The sequence below is a fragment of the Protopterus annectens genome, chromosome 6.part1 (genome assembly GCF_019279795.1).
Source record: "Protopterus annectens isolate FY-2018-M chromosome 6.part1, PAN1.0, whole genome shotgun sequence".
In the NCBI taxonomy this organism is placed as follows: domain Eukaryota; kingdom Metazoa; phylum Chordata; order Ceratodontiformes; family Protopteridae; genus Protopterus; species Protopterus annectens.
In genome coordinates, this window is record NC_056738.1 from 562,524,359 (window position 1) to 562,548,063 (window position 23,705).

At 42.1% G+C, this 23,705-nt stretch overlaps 1 long non-coding RNA gene across 1 annotated transcript in view; it reads left to right on the forward strand.

Moving 5' to 3' along the window:
- The first annotated feature begins 1,230 nt into the window (after positions 1-1,230).
- LOC122805675 overlaps positions 1,231-23,705 on the forward strand; it is a 680,114-nt gene continuing 657,639 nt past the window's right edge. The window contains exon 1 of the long non-coding RNA XR_006365394.1: positions 1,231-1,750. This is a non-coding gene — a long non-coding RNA (uncharacterized LOC122805675). The remainder of the gene's footprint in view (positions 1,751-23,705) is intronic.

Consider the following 23,705-nt stretch of genomic DNA (forward strand, 5'->3'; position numbering starts at 1 on the left):
AAGCGGTTACAAGTGGCATGTATGTCACCTCTTCTGTTTGGTCCTTCATAATTTACCTTCTTCTTCTTCTTTCGGCTTTTCCCGGTTAGGGGTCGCCACAGCGGATCACATGTCCGCTCATGATTGGCAGTGGAGTTTTACGGTGTCGAGTTGAGGAAACCAAAGCACCTGGAGGAAACCCACGTGACCACAGGGAGGACATGCAGACTCTGCACAGAAGGCACCCCAACCGAGGATCGAACCAGGGAACCTCTTGCTGTGAGGTGACAATGCTAACCTCTACATCACCGTGGCCACCACCGGTCCTTTGTAATTTACCATTGAGGCAAAGCCTGTGCACATCTGCCAGTACTCTTACACTGGAAGACATCACAGATTGTTACTGGATGTACAGTGCTTAACTTGTACAGGAAGCACAATATGCTAAAGTTTTCTTCTTACCTTAGGATGTTGACCTGTGCCTAATTTTAGGAATTTCACCTGGGATATATATACCTAGCATCATCCGTGATGGAGATTCAACTTGTGGTGGACAGGGCTCATCCTGTGCCATCACCAGTTTGGAAGAGAGCTTTTTCATGCATATTAATCCCTTCTCCATGTCCACTCTCTGATACCTGAGAGATGCTAACTGAATGTGGAATAGGACAATGCATTCTGCCTGCATCTTAGTGTTGGTTACAGTTTGTCAATATTTCTAAAACAAAACTGTAAATATACTTAGCCTAATACAATTATCTGTTCTTGTTAGAAAGCAAGACAACCATCTTCAGTTTATTTAACATTTGTTGACTGGGAAATTCTGACTAGGACATAGCCTATTTTCAGAGAAATGGTCCAGATGCATGTATTTGGAATGTGGGAGTGTGGGAGAAAACCAGAGTACCTGGAGGAAACTCACACAAACGCAGCGAGGACATGCAGACTCCTCACAGAAGGCATCCCAGATTCCCAGCTGAGAATCAAACTGGAGAACTTCTTGCTGTGAGGCAACAATGTTAACCACTACATCACTGTGCCATGCCATCCAATATGTAGGAGATTTGCTCTAGCTTTGAAAGTTGTTTAGAATTATGAAATATGCTTATGGAGGTTGTTGCAAGTATAAAACTATATTCTGCTGAGACTAGAGTAGCTCATCCATGATTCATTATCTTTACTACTTTAAATAAGGATTTAATTTGCACCATACGGCTGTTTTGTGAATTCTTACATGAGTCTGTGTTTTCACAATTGTTACAGAGCCTCAGGGGCACACAGTGTCAGCAGCAATTTTATGAATTGGATATGTCTTTACTGGAATTTAGGTTTACAGATGAATGCCCAGAGATTAAGTTCTATTGTTTCCATGTTTTCATTTGTAATCTTGAAAATGTTCTTGTGGTAATACAATGTTCTTTTGAAGATTTCTGTTTCTGATTTTGATGGTGCTGTAGGAGTGTACTGCTTAACATTTTGATAAAATTACATGTTACGTAAGAGACCTAGGGCATCTGTGTTTAATTAAAGTCACGCTAGTAAAACTTTAAACTAGCTCCAAATCTGTCAGAGAGTCATCTGTCCACACTGAGTCAGTACGTGCTTGTCCTAACAGCAGCTTACTTTCTACATTACAAACTTTTTAAAGTCTTTTTCCATCTTGGCTGGGCTTTATTAACACATGTACTGAAGTTATACACTCTCCCTGGTGACAGCTAACAATCAAGTTTTGAGTGCAGAAAATAACACCAAAGCAATGGCTGAACTCAAGGTAAGTAGTGTAATTTATTACTATACAACTTTGGTTATGGTGTACTAGTTAGTCCATTTATTTTAGATTTTATATTGTTATAACCTCAGGCTCCTAAAAGCAGATTTGCATGCACTGCAATGAAATTGCTCACGTCACTAAATATTCAAAGCATACATAGCATATAGCTTCTAAAATATTTCAGAAGCATGTTTACATTTTAGAGTATGTATTTGTTTTCTGCATACTATGCACTATTTAAATTCCTTGTATGTGCATTTCTAGAAAAACACTTGCAGAACTTGGCCTTATCAGGGTTAACAGTATTTCAAAGGGCGTTCCTGAGATAGCCAATTGGATGTTTTCCTTCACAGCTGCCCAGTTGTGCAATTATATGAAAAACTGAGAACAGTTTTGTATGCTAATCATTCATAGCAAGAGAGATAGCTGCATTAATGAATGCATTGCATCTAGAATTACTTTCAAATTTTTATCATTTACCACCCTAGCTCAAAATATACAGACAACACTAGTAGTATAACTGCAGCTTGTAAATGTTAGGCTTTGAACATTTTTTTTAAATCAGCATTGTTTTGGTAAAAGCTGTACTCCATATGTTTATAGTCAGAATCTCAGATATCCTGTACCAAGCATAAAAATCACATGACTGTCACTAAGATAATAAATCTCTCATTTCCCAGTACAGTTCATTGTCTATTTTTTAAATTTATAAAGATGGTTTTCCTGTCTCATTACTGACTACAGTTAGTCAGGCATATTTTTTGTGTGTGCGTGTGTGTGTGTGTATGTTCTGTGAACTAGTTGATTTTATGGACCATTTAAGTACCTTTCACAGGGTTAAACTTACAGGTAAGACTTGGAAGCACAAATAAGTCATTTCATTTACTTAGAGTTGAACACAATCTAAGTGAAAGCTAAAGATCTAATGAGATTCAATTTGGCCCACTGGGACGAGACGACGACAAGTGTCACCTCTCTCTCACACACTCACTTCATACATTTTGTATATGTGAGTCTGCTCTCTGCTGCCAATGCGCAGCTCAATAATATATTAAGAATATCAAGCAAGTTAACTCACTGTGAATTTTGTGAAAGTGTAGCTGCTTTGCTCACTCAGTAGTCATCGTTGCAACTTGCTAGTAGAGTAGACACATTGGCATCATCGATCATTCGCAGTCTCGTCGCTACGCAGTACGCTGACACAGCAGAGCAGTCGCAGTCAGAAGAGCCCTTAATCACGCCCTCCCAGTCTCCCACGCACAGGATGACGAAAAAAAGGGTACGTATATACGTACAACTTCAAGACACAGCCAGGAAGTAACACACACACTTCTCCGTCGCCTCGCCGTCGGGATTTGTACAGCTTAAACGGGACCCGGGATTTCTGCGGTGAACTCGGGATAATCCCGCTGAAATAGGGACGTCTGGCAACCCTGCCCACTCCTCTAATGTGGGAAATAGCTGCATGTCATAACACAATCTGTGTGTGTATGTGTGTGTAATGTCATTCATTTTTACCTCAGAATTCTGGACAAAGAGAAAGTATTTAGGAAAAAGGTACTCTTAGTGGGTGCTATTCACCTAAAATAATTTCCAGATTTAGGAGGGACTGAACAAATGAACAAAAGTTTGAGAACCAATTAGATGTGTTCCCCCAAATTTGGGAGAGCTGAGGTGTGTGTGTGCATGTGTCTGTGTGTGTGTGTGTGTGTGTGTGTGTGCGTGTGTGTGCGTGTGTGTGCGTGTGTGTGTGCGTGTGTGTGTGTGTGTGTGTGTGTGTGTGTGTGTGTGTGTGTGTGTGTGCGTGTGTGTGCGTGTGTGTGTGTGTGTGTGTGTGTGTGTGTGTGTGTGTGTGTGTGTGTGTGTGTGCTTGTTTATTATCATAGGATCATAGGAGATTACTAGGCTAATGGCTCTGGAGCCATTACAAGCTTAGCCAAGAGTTTATCCCCAAAAAAGAAACATCAATCAGCACCTGTCACCCCTGTCAATGAGGGACATAGGTGGAAGCCCTGGGACAAATTTGTGGTTGCCCATCCACTCATCAAGGTTGTGCTTGAAGAGGGTTAGTGACATACTTTGTTTGATGTGTATGGGGAGTCTATTCCAGAGGCAGAGCAGCCTCTGGGAGACAAACCTGTCTCTCCAGCAGGTTTTGTTAATGTCACATATTAGATTTAAGCCTTTCGATTGGGTACTATGTGAGGAGTTAGACTTACGGATATGGAGCATCTGTAGTAGAGCAGGGTCTGACTTTGCCTTGTAGGTGAGGCACAGATCACCTCTGAGCAATCTGTATAATACAGAGTACAGTGATTGTGATTTGAGCCTGTCCACATAGGGCAGGTGTTGGAGGCCATGGATTTTCTTTGTGAGGTATTTCTGTGGCCTTTCCAGTCGGTGCAGGTGTTTGGAGAGGTACATACCAAACAGGGCATTGTACTCAATTATTGGCCTAATGAGGGAGGAGTACAGAGAAGTAATAACCTCATTTTTTCTGGATACAATCCCTTTACTTATGAGATGAACCAAGTAAAGGCTTTTCTGAGCACTGCCGCTTCATGATGGCCAATGGTCAAATGTGAGATTGTTGTCAACTTGTATACTCAGGTCTCGCACCACAAGTTGTGTGCTTAGGGGGTTGCCGCTAATGTGGTAATCAGTAGGGGCCGTGTTTTTGCTGAATGGTATGATAATACTTTTTTGGCATTTAACTTAAGGCCATGACTTTGGCACCAGTCATTTATTGCTGTGAGACCCTCTTGAAGTATAGTAACATCATTTCGGGATTCAATGACAGCACCCAACTTACAGTCATCCACAGACTTGGTCAGCCACAGGTCTTTTGTCATTGCCTGGACTTCTGAGAAGTAGATGCCAAACAATAGGGGTCCTAGGACAGATCCCTGGGGGACACCACTAGTGACAGTTCTGCTGATGGAGGTAGTGGTACCTATTTTGACCTTGCTGTTCCTATCAGTGAGCCAGTTGGCCACCCACCTGATGAGATAGGGATTTATGCCAAATTCTGTTACCTTTTCATTGATACCAAAATGGGGGATTGTGTCAAAGGCTTTGGCCAAGTCAAGGTAAGCTGTATGTGCTGACTTTCCCTCACCCGGTGCCTTGGTGACAGTCTCAAAAAAGTCAACCAGGTTCAACAGGGAAGATCTGCTCTTGACGAATCTGAACTGGGTGGGGTCAAGTTCTTGGAGATTGCCTATGTCCTTGTTTATGAGGTCCATAATAATATGCTCCATGCCTTGCAGATCAGACTTGTCAAGCTAATGGGGCGATAGTTTCTGGGGTCAGTAGTGGCACCACCTTTGTGCAAAGGAATGACAATGGCAGTTGTCCACTCTGCTAGAATGAAGCCTGTACTTAGGCTATGGTTGAACAGGGTGCTCAATGGCGAGGCTAGTTCTTGCTGGAGATGTTGTATAATACAGCCTGGGATAATATCAGGTCCCATGGAACTTGTGTTTTTTGCCTTGGATAGGGCCTTTAACACTTGATTTATGGAGATGTGAGGTGTGGGGCAAGTATCTGTTATGTTGAATGGGCCTTTGGGGGGAAAGGGGGGGTGTAATTTGCACTGAACCTGCCTGCTAGCAGGTTGGCTAAGTGAACAGGATCAGTGTAAATGGTACCGTTAAGAACTAATTCAGAACAAACCTGGGCTTTGTCATGGAGGTTTCTGACGTAACTGAAAAAGGCTTTGTGGTTTAGCCTTTGTTTCGGAGGCTAGTTTAGATTCATAATTGTCTTTGGAGGTTTTCACTAGTGATCTAATTTGCTTGTTGAGGCTAAGGAGGCAGTTTTTCCAATTGGGACATAGGTCTCAACCACTTAAGAAGCCAATGTGGAACACAGACCCTAGCAATGTTTGACAAACAGTAAAAACGAGGAACACGCTATTTTCGCACTGCACAAAAACGCACAATTTTATTGGGACCATGTTGAAGTGGTCCAGAAGTATTAAGCTAGTGAATACTGTACATTTTTAAAATGCAATAAGACACACATGTCAAGTAAAACAGTCAGCAGAAACCATTGATAAAATATAATATACTCATTAGCAAATAGTTATGCAACAGTATTCAAGTACAACTATTAAAACTATGCACTTCAGCACCTGTTTTCCCAACCCCTCCACATTTCTCCCAACTAAATCAGTTAGTTAACTAAGCATGTAATTAATAATACCTTCTTCCATTTTAGTGCCAAAGAGCAGCAGTAGGCCACATATAGACAGGTACAAGTGGCAGTACCACTGCAATACCACTTCAGGGTTGCAAAGGATTACAGTTCACAATCTGTCAGTGGAACAATTCAGAAGTTTTGTATTACGATAAGGCTTTTCCAAGGCCTCTGTCTGTTTAGAAGGACACACCATGCCTGCAGCACACACCTACCACACCCAAGAAAAATGAAAATCAGTGTCACTTTTTTCTTTCTCATTCACTGGGGAATGTATACTATACCTTCCCCCACATAGCAAGCACTGTGTATATCCTCTGCAACAAAGATTGCAGTAACTTTTTATATAATTAATAATAGGGATTAAAAACTGCCCACTGTATTCTCCAGCAAATTAAAGTCTTCATTTCAATAGTAGTCACAGAAACACACTCGATCATCATTTTTTCAAGACTTATTTATTTAGAGGAGTTGAAGAAAAATGCATTCTTTGTCAGAAACGTAGAAATAGAAATAGTTAAATAAATGCAATTCCTGAAAGACTGCTTACAGCTTTATTGATAACAGTTCAGAATTACTTCCATCCCATTTAACACAGTAAACACACAGTCTCTCAAAGCTAGCCAAAAAATTTCAAAGATGGCATGCTTATCTTTAATAAAAAAAGTTACTTTTTCAAAAAATCAAAAAGGACCGGTGTGTTTGTGTGTGTAAACCAGTTACTCATGTACATTCCAGCCTGTAACTTTGGAAATGGTTGAACCATGCATAATTCTAATTAACTAAGAGATACTGTTTGATATTCTCCAAAGCAGGGGAGCACCAGGACCAGCAGTGGATATAGAATGATAAGCAGAGAAAGGAGAAGTTAGCTGTCCTTAATCATGTGTTGAAATGTGACCAAGATTTGTAAACATGGAGAGAGGTGCGCTGAGTGTGATAAAATAATGGTAGAGACTGTATAAATAAAAGTTGTGTTAGAAAAAAAAGAAGTTATGTTCTTACCCTAACGTTCCAGGTTTGTTGTCCTTTATCTCACCTTCCTTCTTTCTGGTTGGGTTAGAAGCCGATCTTGGCTCAGACTTGGCCACTTCTAAAGCTCGATGAGTCCTTACTGGCCTGAGGCTAGCCCCTTATCTCAGCATGCTTAGTGGTAACTACCCAGATCTCGTTTATGACAACTAACCACTAGATAGGAGAACTATAAATTACCAAATAATGGAGGAAAGCAAATAATACTGCTTCACTGCACCAAAAAAAATAACAACAATGGTAACAAGAACTATAGTAACAGCTGAAAAGCAAAAGATACTCAGCCAAAACAGCCAAAAAAGGAATTCCTCTCAATCATCACGGATGGGGGAAGGAAGGAAGGAAGGGTGCAAGAAGAAAGGCGAGATAAAGGACAACAAACATGGAACATTATGGTAAGAATATAACTTCATGTTATGTTGTCCATCTTGCCTTTCTTCTTTCTGGTTGGGACAGTGTCCCCAGCACCTAAATCCTGGGTGGCTCATTGGAAAAGAGACTTCAGAACCATGAAACCAAAGGATGCCCTGTTCCAAGAGGCCATATCCACTTTGTAATGAGTAATGAAGGTATGGGGAGTAGCCCATGTTGCTGCTGCACAAATATATAATGGAAGCTTAGCTTGAAAAGCTGTGGAGGTAGCCAAGGGCCTCGTAGAATGTCCCCTTACCTTTCCCGGGACAAACACATTCCGAGACTCATAAGCATAAGTAGTAGTATTGGACAGCCATTTTGACAAGGTCACTTTGGAAACTGGTGAGCCTTGTTTACTCTGTGAAAAGGATACAAACAGGTGATCTGATTTCCTGATGTCCTTGGTTCTTTGAAGATAAAATCATAACTGCCTGTGGACATCCAATTGATGTAACTTATACTCTGCCTTGTTTCCATAATTTGGGAAGAAAACAGGAAGTTTGATTGACTGATTCAAATTATACTCTGAACAAACTTTCGGTAAAAAGGAAGGATTAGTTCTAAGAGATACCCTATCCTTGTGGAAGATCATGTAAGGCGGGCGGGTGCAAAGTGCCTGTAGCTCGGAAACCCACCTAGCTGATGTAACAGCAATCAGGAAGAGGGTCTTCCATGATAAGAACTTTAGAGGACAAGGAGTGGCTGATTCAAAGGGAGAGAGGATCAGAGCCATTAGTACTACATTTAAATCCCAAGGATGGAGGGGTTCTCAGATAGGAAGCCTTAATTGGGTAGCACCTTTCAAAAAGCCCCTACATAGCTTGTGGGACATGACGTTAGAACCTAGAAGGCCCACATGAAAATTAGAAATAGCAGCCAGTTGAACTCGAATCATAGCAGCCGCTGCTCCTTTCTCAAAGGTTTCTGCCAGGAAGTCCAAGATTTTTGAAATTGGAGCTGTAAAGGGATCAATGTCATTTTGTTCGGCCCAGAAGGAGAACCTCTTCCATTTACTAGCATAAAGTTTCCTAGTAGTTGGTTTGTGAGAAGAGACTAGAATATATTGAACCATAGGTGAGATATCTGAGAGCCTGGCTAGCACTGGAAGTGGAGGAACCAAGCTGTCAGCTTGAGAGTTTGAATGGAGGGATGAAGAGCACCCGACTGATGTGTCAAGAGGTCTGGAACCGGGTCCAGAATCCAAGGCTCCTCTTGCAGGTAATGCCAAAGGAAAGGGAACCATATCTGATGAGGCCAGTGCGGGGCAATGAGGATCAGCTTGTGACTCAGTAACTTTGCTTTCTGAAGAATTTTCAGAATTTAAGGAAAGGGAGGAAAGGCATAAATCATCCCAGGGGGCCAATCGTGGATAAGTGCATCTCTGAGTGACTGTCCCGGTGGGGGAACTATGGCAAAGTAGCTGCTGCATTTGTTGTTTAGATGTGAGGCAAAAAGATTGCAGCATGGCTGGCCCCATCTGCGGAAGATCATATCCGACATATCTTGTTTCATAGACCACTCATGGGGCATGAGAATTGCCCTGCTGAGCTTGTTCGCTATCACGTTGGACTTCCCCGGGATGTGCACTGCAACCAGAAAATGCTGAGAGGAAATCGCCCATTGTCATACCTGAAGGGTCTTCCGACACAGGGGGTAAGATCATGTTCCACCCTGTTTGTTGATGTACCACACCACTGACATGTTGTCTGTCTGAATTGCTATATAGCCCAGAGGAAGAGAGTCGTGAAGTGCTTGCAATGCTAATAACACCGGTCTCATCTTCAGGTCATTGATGTGCAAATGGTACTCATGAGTTTGCCATGTTCCTTGGACTGTCTGTCCGAGATAATGCCCCTCCATCCTATCTGGGAAGCACTCGTGGTCACTGTGGCTACCGGATGAGGAGCTACAAAGGGTCTGCCTAGAGTGACTAGGGGAGAGTGGAGCCACCACTGTAGATCTTTCTTGCAAGTATCCATGATTAAGATCATGTGTGACATAGGTAGATCCTGATATGACCACTGAGTTGAAAGGAGCCATTGCAAAATTCTCATATGGTAATAAGCTAACAGGACTAAAGTAATGGCAGCCACCATCAAGCCCAAGACCTTTAGTACTAGCCGTGCCTGAACCTTTGACTTTGACAAGAGGAAAGAGGCCTGACATTGAATGTTAAGTACTCTTTCCTGCGGGAGCTTGGCTATCATGTCTCTTGTATTTAGTTGTGAGCCTGTGAAAGCAATACACTGAGAGGGCAACAAGACAGATTTTTCATAGTTTATTGTGATTCCTAGATGTGCACAAGTGTGAATTGTGTGGTTCCTGGCCTTTAAGAGATGATGCTTGGTGGTGGCAGTGAGGAGCCAGTCGTCTAGATAAGGAAACACCTGGAATCCCAAACATCTCAGGTGAGCCATTACTACTGCCATGCATTTGAACACCCTGGGGACTATGGTGAGACCAAAGGGCAGAGCTCTGAACTGTTAATGACTGGCTCCCAGCTGGAAGCATAAGTGTCTCCTGAACTGCCTGTCAATTTTTATATGGCAGTACATGTCCTGGAGATCTCTAGAGCACATCCAATCATCCTGACCCAAAAAGGGTAGAATGGACTGCAGTGTCACCATCTGGAACTTGGTTTTCTTTACTGACCTGTTTAATTTGCTGAGGATAGGTCTCCAGTCCCCTGTCTTTTTTGGAACTAAAAAGAACCTTGAGAAATTCCAGATTCGATCTGGTCTGTGGGGACTTCCTGAATGGCTCTTTTTGCAGCTAATTTTTTACTTTCAAGGCTGCTTGATCCCAAGGATTGGGTGGAACATCTGGGATTGATCATTTTTGACTTCTTGGGGGTGTTTGCGAGAAGGAAATTTTGTAATCCCTGGATACTATGCACCGTACACACGGGTCTTTTGTTATATCTTGCTAGGCTTTTGGGTACAGTGATATTCTGCCCCCAACTGCCTCCAGAGGTGGGCAGCCGGAAAATCCTTCAGGGATTCTGAAAGGGCCTGGCAGAGAACGTATCCCTGTCACCCTGTTGCGGACCCCCTGCTGTGAGGTCAGCATCTCCCATTATTATTTCCCTGTCTGCCCCTGGGGGAATTATCTCCACAAGTGACCGCTGAAGCTCCCTGGGATTTATGGAACCACATTTTGCCACTCTTTTGACCTTTGGGATAAGGCCAGGATGGAGTGGAAAAATGGACTCCTACAGCAGAGAGAGAGTTTTGCCATCTCGTTTAGTCCTGTTAAGAGTCTCTCGAACTTGTGGCCCATACAAGGCCGAGCTGTCAAAGGGGGCATTCATAAAGGAGGACTTGAAGGGCTCCGCAAATTGACAAAGGCACATCCAGGAGTGCCTGTGAAGAGCCACTCCTGTGCCTGCAGCCCTACTCACTCCATCTGTTGCATAAGAAATCAGGCGCATGGAGGAGTTAACAATGGATGTTAGGGTCGCTAGCTAGTTAGCCAACTTGGAAGCCGCTCCCTCAGCTGAAGGATCCTGGAGCGTATTTCCCAGCTCTTTAAGGAGATCCCTCTGAAGTCTTGTGAAATGAGACAAATAAGTTCAGTGACCAAAGAGAAAAGGCCGCTGAAGAGAAAACACGCTTCCCATATCTATCCATGGCTCTGAACTCCTTGCTTGGCGGATGAATAGAAGAGGAAGTCTCTGCGAGTTCCTTCTTGGTGGCTACTACAACCACCATAATATCAACTGGCATGCTTTTAGAGAGAAATATCTTGTCCTCTGGTGCGGTGATGAACTTGGTAGGCCATCTCTGAATGGGCTCCATGGTCTCTGGAGCACTCCACTCCTTTTGACTCACTACAGACAAAAGTGGATTGAAAGGTGGAGACACCCAGGAGGTGGAAGGTTGGGAACCAAACACGTTGAGGTACATGGACTCATCCTCAGAAGGGGCAATGGACTTCCAGTTTCCCCTCTGCCTAAGGATTTCCAGGATGTCTGAGAAAGAGACATCCTCAGAGGGGGACCATGGGGACCCTTCCGAGTCATCCAAGTCCTTGACAGAATCAGGGGAGTCCACATGCTTCCTCTTACATTTTTTCTTCCTGGGAACCTCCTCTGAGGCATGCTCAGGAGAGGTCTTGGAAGAAGAGGGGTCACCCTGTGGGGTGTCCTGGGGCATTGGTTCCCTACACTTGGGATGGAGAGGAGGATCCGAGACAGACACCGGTATCGATGGGGACGGAGCCAATGGAGCCAAGGGTGGAGCTGCCTCAGTAGACAGTACACTCCCCATCACCTCGATGGCACCGCAATCCAGAATGGAGGGAGGCTCCAGTTCCGACGAGCCTGGAGACCTTTTCCGCACCAAAGGTGATGGCTCCTAGGCAGATATGAGAGCCGATCTCACCTGCACCGAGGCTCCTAAGGGGAGAGCTGGTTTGGACAAGCGTCCAATGCCACTTTCCCCCTCAGAGCCGATGAGAGAGTCTCGGTGTCCAGACCCCTCGACAAGGTGGACTATTGAGGAGGTCTGAGCAGATGTCAGAACCGATAAGGCAAGGGTTGTCAGAACTGAAGGTTCCACCACTACTATCTCCATGCACTCCGGCTCCAAACTGGATGCAGTCGGAGGAGGAATCGAGACAGAGACTGTTTTGGAGGAAGGCGTCACTTCCTTCTGGGCTGAGCTCGACAACAATTTTGCAAATGCCGGTGTCTTGAGCAGCCTCTTCACCACTCTCTACACATCATCATCTGATAAGCTCCTGGATGATTGAGAGGAGTGGGCTGAAGACTGGTGACTACCTGCCACTGATTGCAACAGTGGAGACTGAGGCACAGATCTCACTGGTCCAGCAAAGCAGAACTCGATCTCTTTTGGGGTCCGGGACGGCTTTGAAGATACTGATGGAGCCGCCTGGGAAAAAGACTCCTCAGAGCCAAGAATCCACTCCAAAGGGTCAGAAGTTTTAGATCTAGACTTTGTTGGCACTGAAGGTGGAGCCGACAAAGATGCCAGTTTGTCATTGGATTTTTTTAAGGGCTGAGTGTCCAATGCAACTTCAACTTGGGGTTTTAATATCCCTCTCAAAATAAGTTTATTGCGCCTCTCCAGCAAAACTCATGCACTAAAGGCATGACAAACAGAGCACGAATCCTGCAGATGGACCGCTCCTAGACAATAAACACAACTCATGTGCCCGTCCATAAGAAACATTTTCTGGCAACACAAATCACATTTCTTGAACCCTGACTGCTTAGGGATCTCTTTAGAGATCATAAACCCCACAGAAAGAAACAGGACAAACAACTGAAGAGTGTTTTTTTTTTTTAAGAAAGAAAGGGGAGAAGAAGAGGAGGGATAGCCTCTAAGTTAAATGGCTACTGCTCCCAAAGGGAGAAGGCCTCTAACTAAAATGGCTTCTCCCTAGGTAGCAAGGAGGGAAAAACAGGACAGGAGAACAACCCTCAAGAAAAACGGGCTGCCAAAAATATCAACAACACACAGGTAAAGACCTGAGATAAAATGATGGCCTGACAACAGCAAAGCAAAAGCAATGAGGATAGGGGTGATATACAAGAAGAAATTACTAAACTCTGATGAAATGTAGCCTTAAACAACAACAAAAATATAGAAAAATTTCACTACTTAGCCTGAGCCAGCAGAAGACAATCTTGATGCTGCAAGCGGCAAATGAGATCTAGGTAGCTACCGCTGAGCATGCTGGGCTAAGGGGCTAGCCTCAAGCCAGTAATGACTCTTCGAGCTTTAGAAGTGGCCGGAACCCAACCAGAAAGAAGGAAGGTGAGATGGACAACATAACATCGTGCGTTCCAGTATTTTAGCTAGGGCTGTTTTTAGGGAAGCGTCAATATGGTCAGCTTGCTGGAAAGGAGAGGAATTGAGCTGAAAATAAAATATCTGAACATCCTGAATTTAATGCTTACTACGAGAAAAAGGTTGGCCAAAGAGAATAAAATAAAGAAATAAAATCTTTGTTTATCGTGTTGATCTTGTAGGTACAAAACCCACTGCACAGTGGTTTGCTTTTGTCCGGGATGGGAGAATTAGAGGTTTAAATGAGAGTGATGCAGAGATGTTTAATTAAAGAATATAGTCTGCTTTGCCAGTGTATTTTAAGGATTCAGGTATGGGCCATCGCTAGGGTGGAAATCAAGTGGTCAGCTCGCTTGGTAGCCAGGAATTAAGAAGTAATTGAAAGTGTAAACAGGGAGACCATCATGGACATTAAAAATTAATAAATAATGAAGCTTTTAATACATATATAGGGAATGGAGAAGAACGCAATGTCTAAAAATTGCTCCGCGAGTGTGTTTAAGGACTGAAGTACAGGCTGTCGCTAGAGAAGTGAAAATTTGGTTGGCTCGCTTGGTGGAAAGAATAAAAATATATATAGTATTAAGGCAGACCATTGGGAAATATACAATTAAGAATTTACTATGCCTGTAGAGACTCTACAGACATAATAAATTCTTAATCCACTGCTTTGGGGTTATCGTTATAGGCAGCCCTGAAGCCATGGACTTTTTACTTGGCATTCCAATTGGCTGCTAAGGTCAAATTTGTTCTCTAATTGGCTCCCTTTCTCTGTCTCTTTGCCTATTGGTTATAATTATGGTTTGGGAGCCAATCAGAGAGTGAAAAGCGGAACCACCACTGTTGAAAGCGGAACAGCGGAACACTGCTTCACTTTAGTGGCAAATGCGGAACTTTCTGCACATTGTGGTGCGGTTAAAAGCTAAGAATTGGGAATTTGAGCCTTTTTATCCTTGGACAGTAATTTCTTCCTTTTGATGTAAAGCCTGTTGATAGAGGATGTCCACCACATAGGTTTGTGTTTCCTTGAGGAGCAGGTTTTAGTTCTGTTGGGTATGGCTGAGTCCATGCAGTTGTACAGGTGCTTGTATATTGCACTGGCATACTAATTAATTACATATTTTGAGTTTCACACTTAAAAACCTGCAGTACATGTATGTTACAACAGAAATGGTTGCACTAACAACCTTCTAAGCTTACAGTGGATATTATACATGTAGACACCCCTGTTAACATGCCAGGTTTGTCTGATATATAACATGACACCACAGAAATCATGTGATAACATTTCCCACCTTTAACGTGACCTATAACCTGTACAATCCAATTGAAGAACAAACATATTGGTTAGGGGTAACATATAGAAGTTGAAATACATATAATAGGCTGGTTGCATGACTGTGCACACCCTTAAACTAATACTTTGTTAAAGCACCTTTTGATTTCATAACAGCAGTCAGTCCTCTTGGGAAGGTGTGTATCAGCATGGCACATCTCAGCTTATCAATATTTGTGCACTCTCCCTTGCAGAAGCCCTCCAACTCTGTCAGATTGTGAGGGCATCTCTTCTGCACAGCCCTATTCAGGGCACCCCACAGGATTTTTATTGGATGTAGGTGTGGACTGTGGCTGGGCCATTCCAAAACATTGATTGTCTTCTGGTGAAGACATTTTTTTTTGGATTTGGATGTATGGTTTGGGTCATTGTTGTGTGGAAAGGTGTAATTCCCCTCCATCTACAGCTTTCTAGCAGACACATGAAGATTTTGGGCCAAAAGGGATTGGTATTTGGAACTGTTCCTAATCCCCTCTACCTTGGCTAAATGCCCACTTCCAGATTATGAACAGCAACCCCAAAGGAGGACACTGCCATCACCATGCTACACTATGGGGATGGTGTTCTTTTGGTGATGCACAGTGTTGTTATTGTACCAAACAAACCTTTTGGTATTGTGGCCAAAAAGTGCAACCTTGGTCTCATTACACCATAATACATTCCCCACATGCTTTTGGGAGACCTAATGTTTTTTCTTGAGAAATTCGCCAGACTTGGATGTTGTTCTGTGTGAGAAAAGGCTTCCATCTTTCAACCCTACCCCATAGGCCAGACATGGATAATATGGTAGATTGTTGTCACATGTAGGACACAACCAGTACTTGCCAGAGATTCCTGCAACTCCTTTAGTGTTACTGTAGGTCTCCTGGCACCCTCTCTGACCATTTTGGGCCTTGTCTTTTCCACACATTTGGAGGGATGTCACTGTTGCCCCATATTTTCAGCACCATTTGATGGTTTTCCATGGTATATGCAATGCTGTCAAAATGTATGTGTACCCTTCTTTGGGCTGATACCTTTCACAAATGAGATCCCTTTGCTGCATCGTAAACTCTATGCAAACTATGGCTGTTGCTACAGCAGGCAACTGAGTAAAATGTTAGGATAATCCTGGAAGGACAACTGACCGTTAATTGCTGTTAATCAAAGAGTCTCTGTAATTGATGGCAGGTGTGTAACCAAGAAGACATAATGCTGTAAGTATATCGAAAGCTGCTTCAACACAGTATTAGCTTCAGCCTGTGCACACGTATGCATCTAGCTTCTTGTACATTTTGTATGTGTCATAATTGTTCCCCTGACAGATATGTGTTGTTTTACAATTGAATTGTACAGGTTATAAGTCACATGAAAGGTTGGAAGGGTTTGGAAATGTTTTATTGTGCTCTCATTTTTGTATATCACAAATACCTGGCATTCTAACAGGTGTGTGTACACCATTTATATGCACTGTATAACACTAATTTATAAAATATGTCCCTAGTTTTGGGCCTTTGTCCCCCCATTTTGTCAGTCTGTGCCCAGATTTCTTGCAATGGCAGGTTGTGAGGTATACTAAAGATATGTGAAATCACCTGCAAATAGGCCCCTGTGATGACCACGGCTACTGCTCCCAAAGGGAGAAGGCCTCTGATTAAAACGGCTTCTGCCTAGGTAGCAAGGAGGGAAAAACAGGACAGGAAAACAACCCTCAAGAAAAACGGGCTACTGAAAATATCAACAACACACAGGTAAAGAGACCTGAGAGAAAATGATGGCCTGACAACAGCAAAACAAAAGCAATGAGGATAGGGGTGATATATAAGAAGAAATTACTAAACTCTGATGAAATTTAGCCTTAAACAACAACAAAAACAGAAAAAAATCACTACTTAGCCTGAGCCAGCAGAAGACAATCTCGACGCTCCAAGCGGCAAACGAGATCTGGGTAGCTACCGCTAAGCATGCTAGGATAAGGGGCTAGCCTTGAGCCAGTAAGGACTCTTCAAGCTTTAGAAGTGGCCGAGTCGGAGCCAAGATTGGCTCTGAACCCAACCAGAAAGAAGGAAGGTGAGTAGGCCAGACATAACACAACTCTAGTAGTAAATGACTACAAATATGAGGCACACATATGGTCAATGTGCATAACACTGGACAGTTGAATGCTATGAGCTCAGTATATCACATGCAGTTCAACGCACACGTCTGCAACAGTAGTTTACTATGCAAATACTCTGTATAGGTCTCTCACATTTCTGAGACAAACATGTATATCAGAGTTGTATTCGCAAGTTAAATATGGATATCTACAGCATCCCTGTAGCTGGCCTAGCAGTGTCACAGTCAGTATTATTCAACACACACTCCAGTAGTAGTCATATGTGAGCCATCCTTTCCTGGGGTGACTCAGGGGCCTGAGCTGTAGTCTATGTCACTGCAGACAGACCCAGATGGTACGGCCATAGGTTCTGATCAGCAATATATCAGTACAGCAAGTCTTGTTGAGACATATTTGTTGAACTTCCTATTTTCCATTATTACAATCAGTAGCATACTCTGGGGATTACAGTCAGTAAATGGTAACAACCATTTGTATTTCTAACTTCATATCCTTCAGAAAAGATATGTTACAACATACTTGTTACACCAGCAACTTTCTCAGTTTATAACAGCAATATTTCAAATATGCCCCTGTTGCGGGGCATCTGTCCCCCAAGTATGTCAGGCTTTGTTCAGATGTCAGGCAATAAGAGGATGTTTGGTATGGTATATCATTATTTAGTGCCTTCATTCCTGATATCATCCCAGTGATGTATCAGAATACCAGACATGTTATGTGGAAGAGGCCTTATATACGAGGACAAAGCCTGGACATTCTGTGGGACTCTGTACAGTTGACAGGTCTGTGTATTTCTGGCGATTGTTGACAGACTGTCAGGACTGTGTAGCAGTGTAGTGTGTAAATGTTATTTAGCCTATTTAGGGAGAGGGGTAGATGTAAGTGTTATTGTTCCTCTTCTATATGACTGTGCATGCTGCTCTAGTTTCTGGTGGTCTATCAACTGTATGTTTGTAGTGGCAGAATGAGACATGTCCCGTACCATGATCAAGATTCATTCTACACTGTGAATTGGGCCAGTATATGTAGGGGTAGTGTGTGAGTGGCAAACATGATGTTTTTGTTCACACAGTCCTTATACTCTACTGGTGATTTGGCTTACTGGTATGTCACTCTGAATGTGGTGAAATTGGTTGTGGGTATGCACCTTCACACTGGTGTCTGTTTTTCAGTGCTGTTACATCCCTGTAGTGCCTGATATATTTGCAAATACATGTGTAATTCCCCATAGCGGATTTGGGTTAGTGTTGTGTCAGTCTGACTGTAGTTTGGACGGTGCTTGGTGACATGCTTTGCAGCTCAGTCTAGTTTCCCTAATGTGATGTTATGTCCAGATATTTGTAGGATCAAGGCAAAGAGATGCTGAGTACACCACCATGATAAAAATCATGGTGGTGCACTCAGTATCTCGTTGCCTTGTTTGTACTTTGTTCTGTGATACCTTTAGTAGTAGGGACTTATCCTTTGACAGATATTTGTAGGATGTACTGTTGTCTGGCCCCCATAAGTGTTGTGTATTTCTGACACATCAGTGGGATGATGTGATGATTTAGGTCATGAACTAGAGAGAAGTAACTGAGTGTCGGACTTGTGCTATTTCAGTTAATATATGTTACAACAAACAGGAGGGTGTTACTGCAGCAACTATGTCAGCCTATCTACTCCAGTATTTCAGATATGTCCTTATTTTCATGGCTTTCTCCCCCCACTTTGTCAGGCCTGGTCCAGATTCGTTGTACTAAGGGGTTCTGAGCATACCTCTCGACTGGCCGGATTGTTTCAGAATGCCCAGGTTTATTGCTCATATTTCTGGTCTGTTCCACAGACTCATTATTTTTATTTCTCTGGTAAATCACTGTGATGATCTGAAGACTTCTGTCAGTAAATGATGACATACACTTCAGTTTCAGAACTCATATCCTTTAAAACATGTATGCTGAAACAAACCCTGCTACTCTAGCAACATTCTACATTTATAAGAGTATGATCTCCTTAGATCTGGATGCCTTGCCCTTATTTATGAATTATACCTCGTAGAAGGATTTTTCACCATCACGGACACATGGTGATCAAAGTTCAGGTTACTGTCAACCTGAGTTCTCAAGTCCCTTACTACTGGGTCTATTCTCAGTGTTATCATTGTTGTAATTTGCAAGGGTGCACATCTTCCCAAAGGGTATAAATATGCATTTTCTGACACTGAGTATTAGGCTAAGTTTCTGGCCCCAGTTACTTGGCTCTCAGACCCTCCTCAAGAATATCTGCATCTTTGGAGGAATCAGTCACTGCACCCAACTTGCTGTCATCTGCAGATTTGGTCACCCAAAGACCCTCTTATATTTTTTATGTCTTCAGAAAAGTATATTCCAAACAGGAGAGGTCCAGGTGCTGAGTCCTGTGGAACACAACTAGTAACAGGCCTATTGGTGGAGTGGATTCCACCACCCTAACTTCATGTGGCCTCTCCATGAGACATTTGACTATCCATTGGGTTACATAGGGATTTATGTCTACAGTTTTGAGTCTGTCTATAATACCTAAGGGAGGTAGTGTGCTGAATGCCTTTACCAGGTCGAGGTAGGCAGTATGCACCTTTTTGCCCATTGTCCATGCCTCAAGTAGCCTTCTCAAAGTAGTCCACTGGTTTTAGTAGGTGTGACCTATCCTTGATGAAACCAAACTGGGATGGGTCCAGTGTTTGAAGATTTCCTATGTATTTTTTAGATCCATGATAACTTTTTCCATGGCCTTGTATACAAGAATAGTCCAACTTATGGGTCTGTAGTTCCCTGGGTCTGTTGATGATCCACCTTTATGTAGAGGGATGACCATTGCAGCCATGTATTCCCTAGGGACAAAGTCTGTCCGGAAACTGTGGCTGAATAGATGTTCTAGTGGGCCTGAGGGGTAATTTTTCAAACTCTATAGGAGGCATCCCTGGATGTTATCAGGGCTCATTGCTGTAGTGTGTTTAGCTCTGGAGGGTGCAGTGAGGACACATTCTTTAGTAACAGTGGGGGGATAAGAGATAGAGGGTATTTTGTGGGGAGTAACTAGTCATTTTTGAGTCATATGGGCTCTGACTTTTGCTTGTACCTTATTGCTGTTGTGTAGCACTTTTGAGTTTAGTTACTGTACTCTACTCTTTTATCTTGGACTTTGGTAACAACTTTAGCCAATTAAATGTTTCTGTCAAGGCTTTTCTCTCTCTGCACTATAAGGTTGATAGGTATGCCTTCAGTTATAACTGAAATGTCATGAAATCACATGTAATTAATGACTTTTATTGAATGTATATTCCTATACACTAGACAGGCTTTCTTGTTTCTAATTAGAACTAGCCAGTACAACTTTATACATACATAAATAAGTAAACAGACACACATATTCCATGTGAAACATTTATTTTATAAAATAAATAAGCAAGCAAGCAGACACATACAGGTTCCTCGTGGAGTCATAATTTTATTTATTTCTCTGTTTCATAAGTATCATATCTAGGTATAGATAGATATTTTGATATAATATAACTAGGGTTGCCACCTTTTCAAATGGCCATAGTGGGACATTTTCTGGGCACACATCAGATTTTACAGGCCGACACAAACCCACGGTCAGTACAAATTATAGAACTTTACTTTTTTGCCTAAATAAAAGCTTATTCTTGTAGCAGTTTAGTTGCTTATCCTGTTTCTTTTAACATGTAGGTATTTTAGATACAGAAATAACTATTTTATGCAACTATTACATAACATTTAGGATATAATTATGTCCTACAATCTCAGGGCATTTGCCATTTTTAATATTTTTGGTCAGGACACAACCGCCCAAAGAGGGACTGTCCCTCGCAAAGTGGGACAGGTGGCAACCCTAAATATAACAGGTTTACACTGAAACACAGTGTAACTTGCAAGTAAAAGGAAGTGTGATTTTGTTGCAAAGAGGCAATTTGCTGATGAATCACAACAATGCAAGACAACTATAATACAGACTCATCAGTTTAAAAAACATCATTGCACATAATAAAAAAAAATAAAAATGGAGATATCCTTCTATACTTAGCATAGCCACTCTATTAAACAGCTTATTTATATTTATACATTTTACATATGTACACGCATATTTCAGGTGTGAGCAATAATACCATTCTTGCCTGCAAAGTTGTAGTTACAGTTTGACCTAATTTCCATTTGCTATATTTTTTTAGCTATTGTCTTGCTTGAATTCCACTTGTGCATTTAGCCAAACTGCTTGACATTCTTTCAAAAAGTAGTATAATTCTTTATTCTATTTACAATTTTTTGTTTGTGTCTTGCACCGTAGAGCTCTGGTCGTGAGTCAGAAGGGTCTGTCAGCCACCCACTTACATGGTTATCAAACTGAAATTAATAAGTAAACAAACAAATAAACAGATGAATAAAGAAATAATGGGAATAAATAAATTAAATGATTTCAAACAGAGGTTAAATTTCATTTGTGGTACCTTGGAGAGTGCAGTGCACACCTGTTTGCTATTTTCATTACTTATTAAAATAAACAATTAAATGTTTGTTTACAGGTATCTTGTTATTTGTGTATACAGTTGGTAATCTTACAAAACATAAAACACAGTAGGGGGTATTCAGAAAGGAAAAATAGCATAGTATGTAAAGCTAAACTATGCAGTAAGTGTTGACATGCAGGGCATGTGCAATTCAGACATCTGTAGCTCAATCATGGTAGTATGATAACTGATGTGGTCAGTAGTATATACTAATGACCATATAATGTCATTCAAATGAGATGGATTATAGAAATACATTCATCAAGAAACTGATGTTTTTATCTGCATATATATTATATATGCAGCATGCACATTTGTAAGATACTTGGTAATTATATATTAGATTGATAAGCATAGCAAACTAAGCCTGAGCACTGTTGAGGGAGTTAAGCTCCATGGTCATGAAGGACCGTGCTGTATACCACAAAGAGGATTTATGATTTCCCGGCTATTCATCCAGAATATTACTGAATACAGACCATGTGTAGTATTGCTTGGCATGCATAGGAAGTTTACTCAGTAAGTATAGGATTCCTTGGGATAGAAATCTGTTGTGCCAGCCATGTTCTATTTCTGTGCCTATAAAATATTAGTCTTTGTTGTGGGTTTTCATGGTGGTGTGTGTTTTGCATTGTAAGAGGTCAAGCAGGGTGGAATGGGCCATGTACCCTAATGATGGACAGCACTCTGTTTGCTGAAGAATGGCATGCAGGACAAGAATTGCACATATCAACAATGCCGCTTGAACCCTTGGTATAAGAATCACCATGAATAGTAGGCAACAGTAAGGATTGTGGAAGGGTGCACAGCTCAGCAAACTGTGGGGCCTCAGTGTAAATATGATAATTTTAGCTTTAACACACATTTTACATGTTATACCATTTGTACCAGAATACATTGCAGGTAATGTCAGCATGTTCCAGGAGGTGATATGTAAGACAGGTGTTTCCAATCACATGGAAGAGCACCAGCAAGATACAAGGTGATCAACATGCAGAAAGCTCCAGTCAACAAAAGGTATTGTTGGAAGGTGAAATGTGTGTCTTACAGGTAACACCCAGGTTCTGCAAATAAGACAACAATGTTAGGCATGGTGGAAGAGGTTATTCTTCAGCTATCTTTCATAAGCGTTGTACTTCCATCTTCCTCATTTCTTGATGTTCTCACATGATGTGCTTGCCCACTGCACATGAGAAGCTGCTGCTATGCTAAATCAGAGTGGAATGTAACTGAGTTTGGGGTATATGTTTGGAACCCAAGCTTCATCTCGCCACTGTTTTCTTCAATACAGCCCTCACCTGAAGCTGGGTAAGCAGGGTACCCTTCTGATATCAGAAAAGTGCTCCTTCTTAAGTGCCAGTCTATGATGAAACTGAGTGGATTTCTGTGTGGTAGGCACAGTGTTTGGTAATGCTGTAGACATTGTACTACATTCCATTCAGTGGCCCCTGAGGCTGGAGCTAGCCATTGGTTCTTCACCTCCTGATCAGTCATAAGTTGCTCCTATTTATCATTAGAATATTCTTACTCTGACCAGCTGACTGCTCCACATAGGGCTGATAAACAACCGACTATGAAAGACAATCTGTTGTATTACTGTTGACATATATTTTGGAACTTGTTCCATAACATTCATACTGCCTCCCCATGGCTTTGTCAGGTGTAATGCTCCCTTTAATTTGTTCTAATCAGTCTCTAACAGTAGCAGGGTGTGTGCCCTCCATTGCTTTACTGCCTTGAGCCATACAACTGGGCAACCTTGTACCTTTGTAGTACCCTTTTGTAAGCCACCTAATTACCTGTACTGAGGGTGTTTATTACCTATTCTTATACGTCCACTGATACTGTGAGTGAATTTGACTGAATTTTTACACACGCTGGTACCGGTGCTGTTTCCAGTATATATCCACTGATACTGTGAATGAATTTGTACCCACACTGGTACTGGTGCTGTTTCCAGTATGTCCACTGATGCTGTGAGTGAATTTGTACCCACACTAGTACCGGTGTTGTTTCCAGTACTTCTTCTGATACTGTGAATTAATTTGTACCCACACTGGTACCAGTGCTGTATGCCCACTGATACTGTGACTGAATTTGTACCCACACTGGTACCAGTGCTGTTTACAGTTTCACTCCCTTGAACTGAGGCCACTGTGAAAGGAGCATAGTGTAAAATGCCCAGTTATTCTTCACCCTTTTTGCTGATTGCTCCTTGCCTAAACTATAAATGTGTTGTCTGATTTTTAGTTGCAAGTACCTTGTTTGCCTTCTGTTTGTATATCCAGGGAGAACTCTAAATCTGTAATGGCAAATTAATGTCTACATGTAATTACTCTTGGCCACCTGCTGCTGAGCTTGCTTCCTCCTAAGTACCTCTTCCCACCAAATTCTTAGGGATATGGCAACAGTTATCCTGAAAAAAATGCAATGCGGTCTGACTGTGTGCCAACACACACAAGTAAGATTATCATCTCTAAAAATTTAGATGATTGAAGGCAGGAAGACTCTTGTTACTT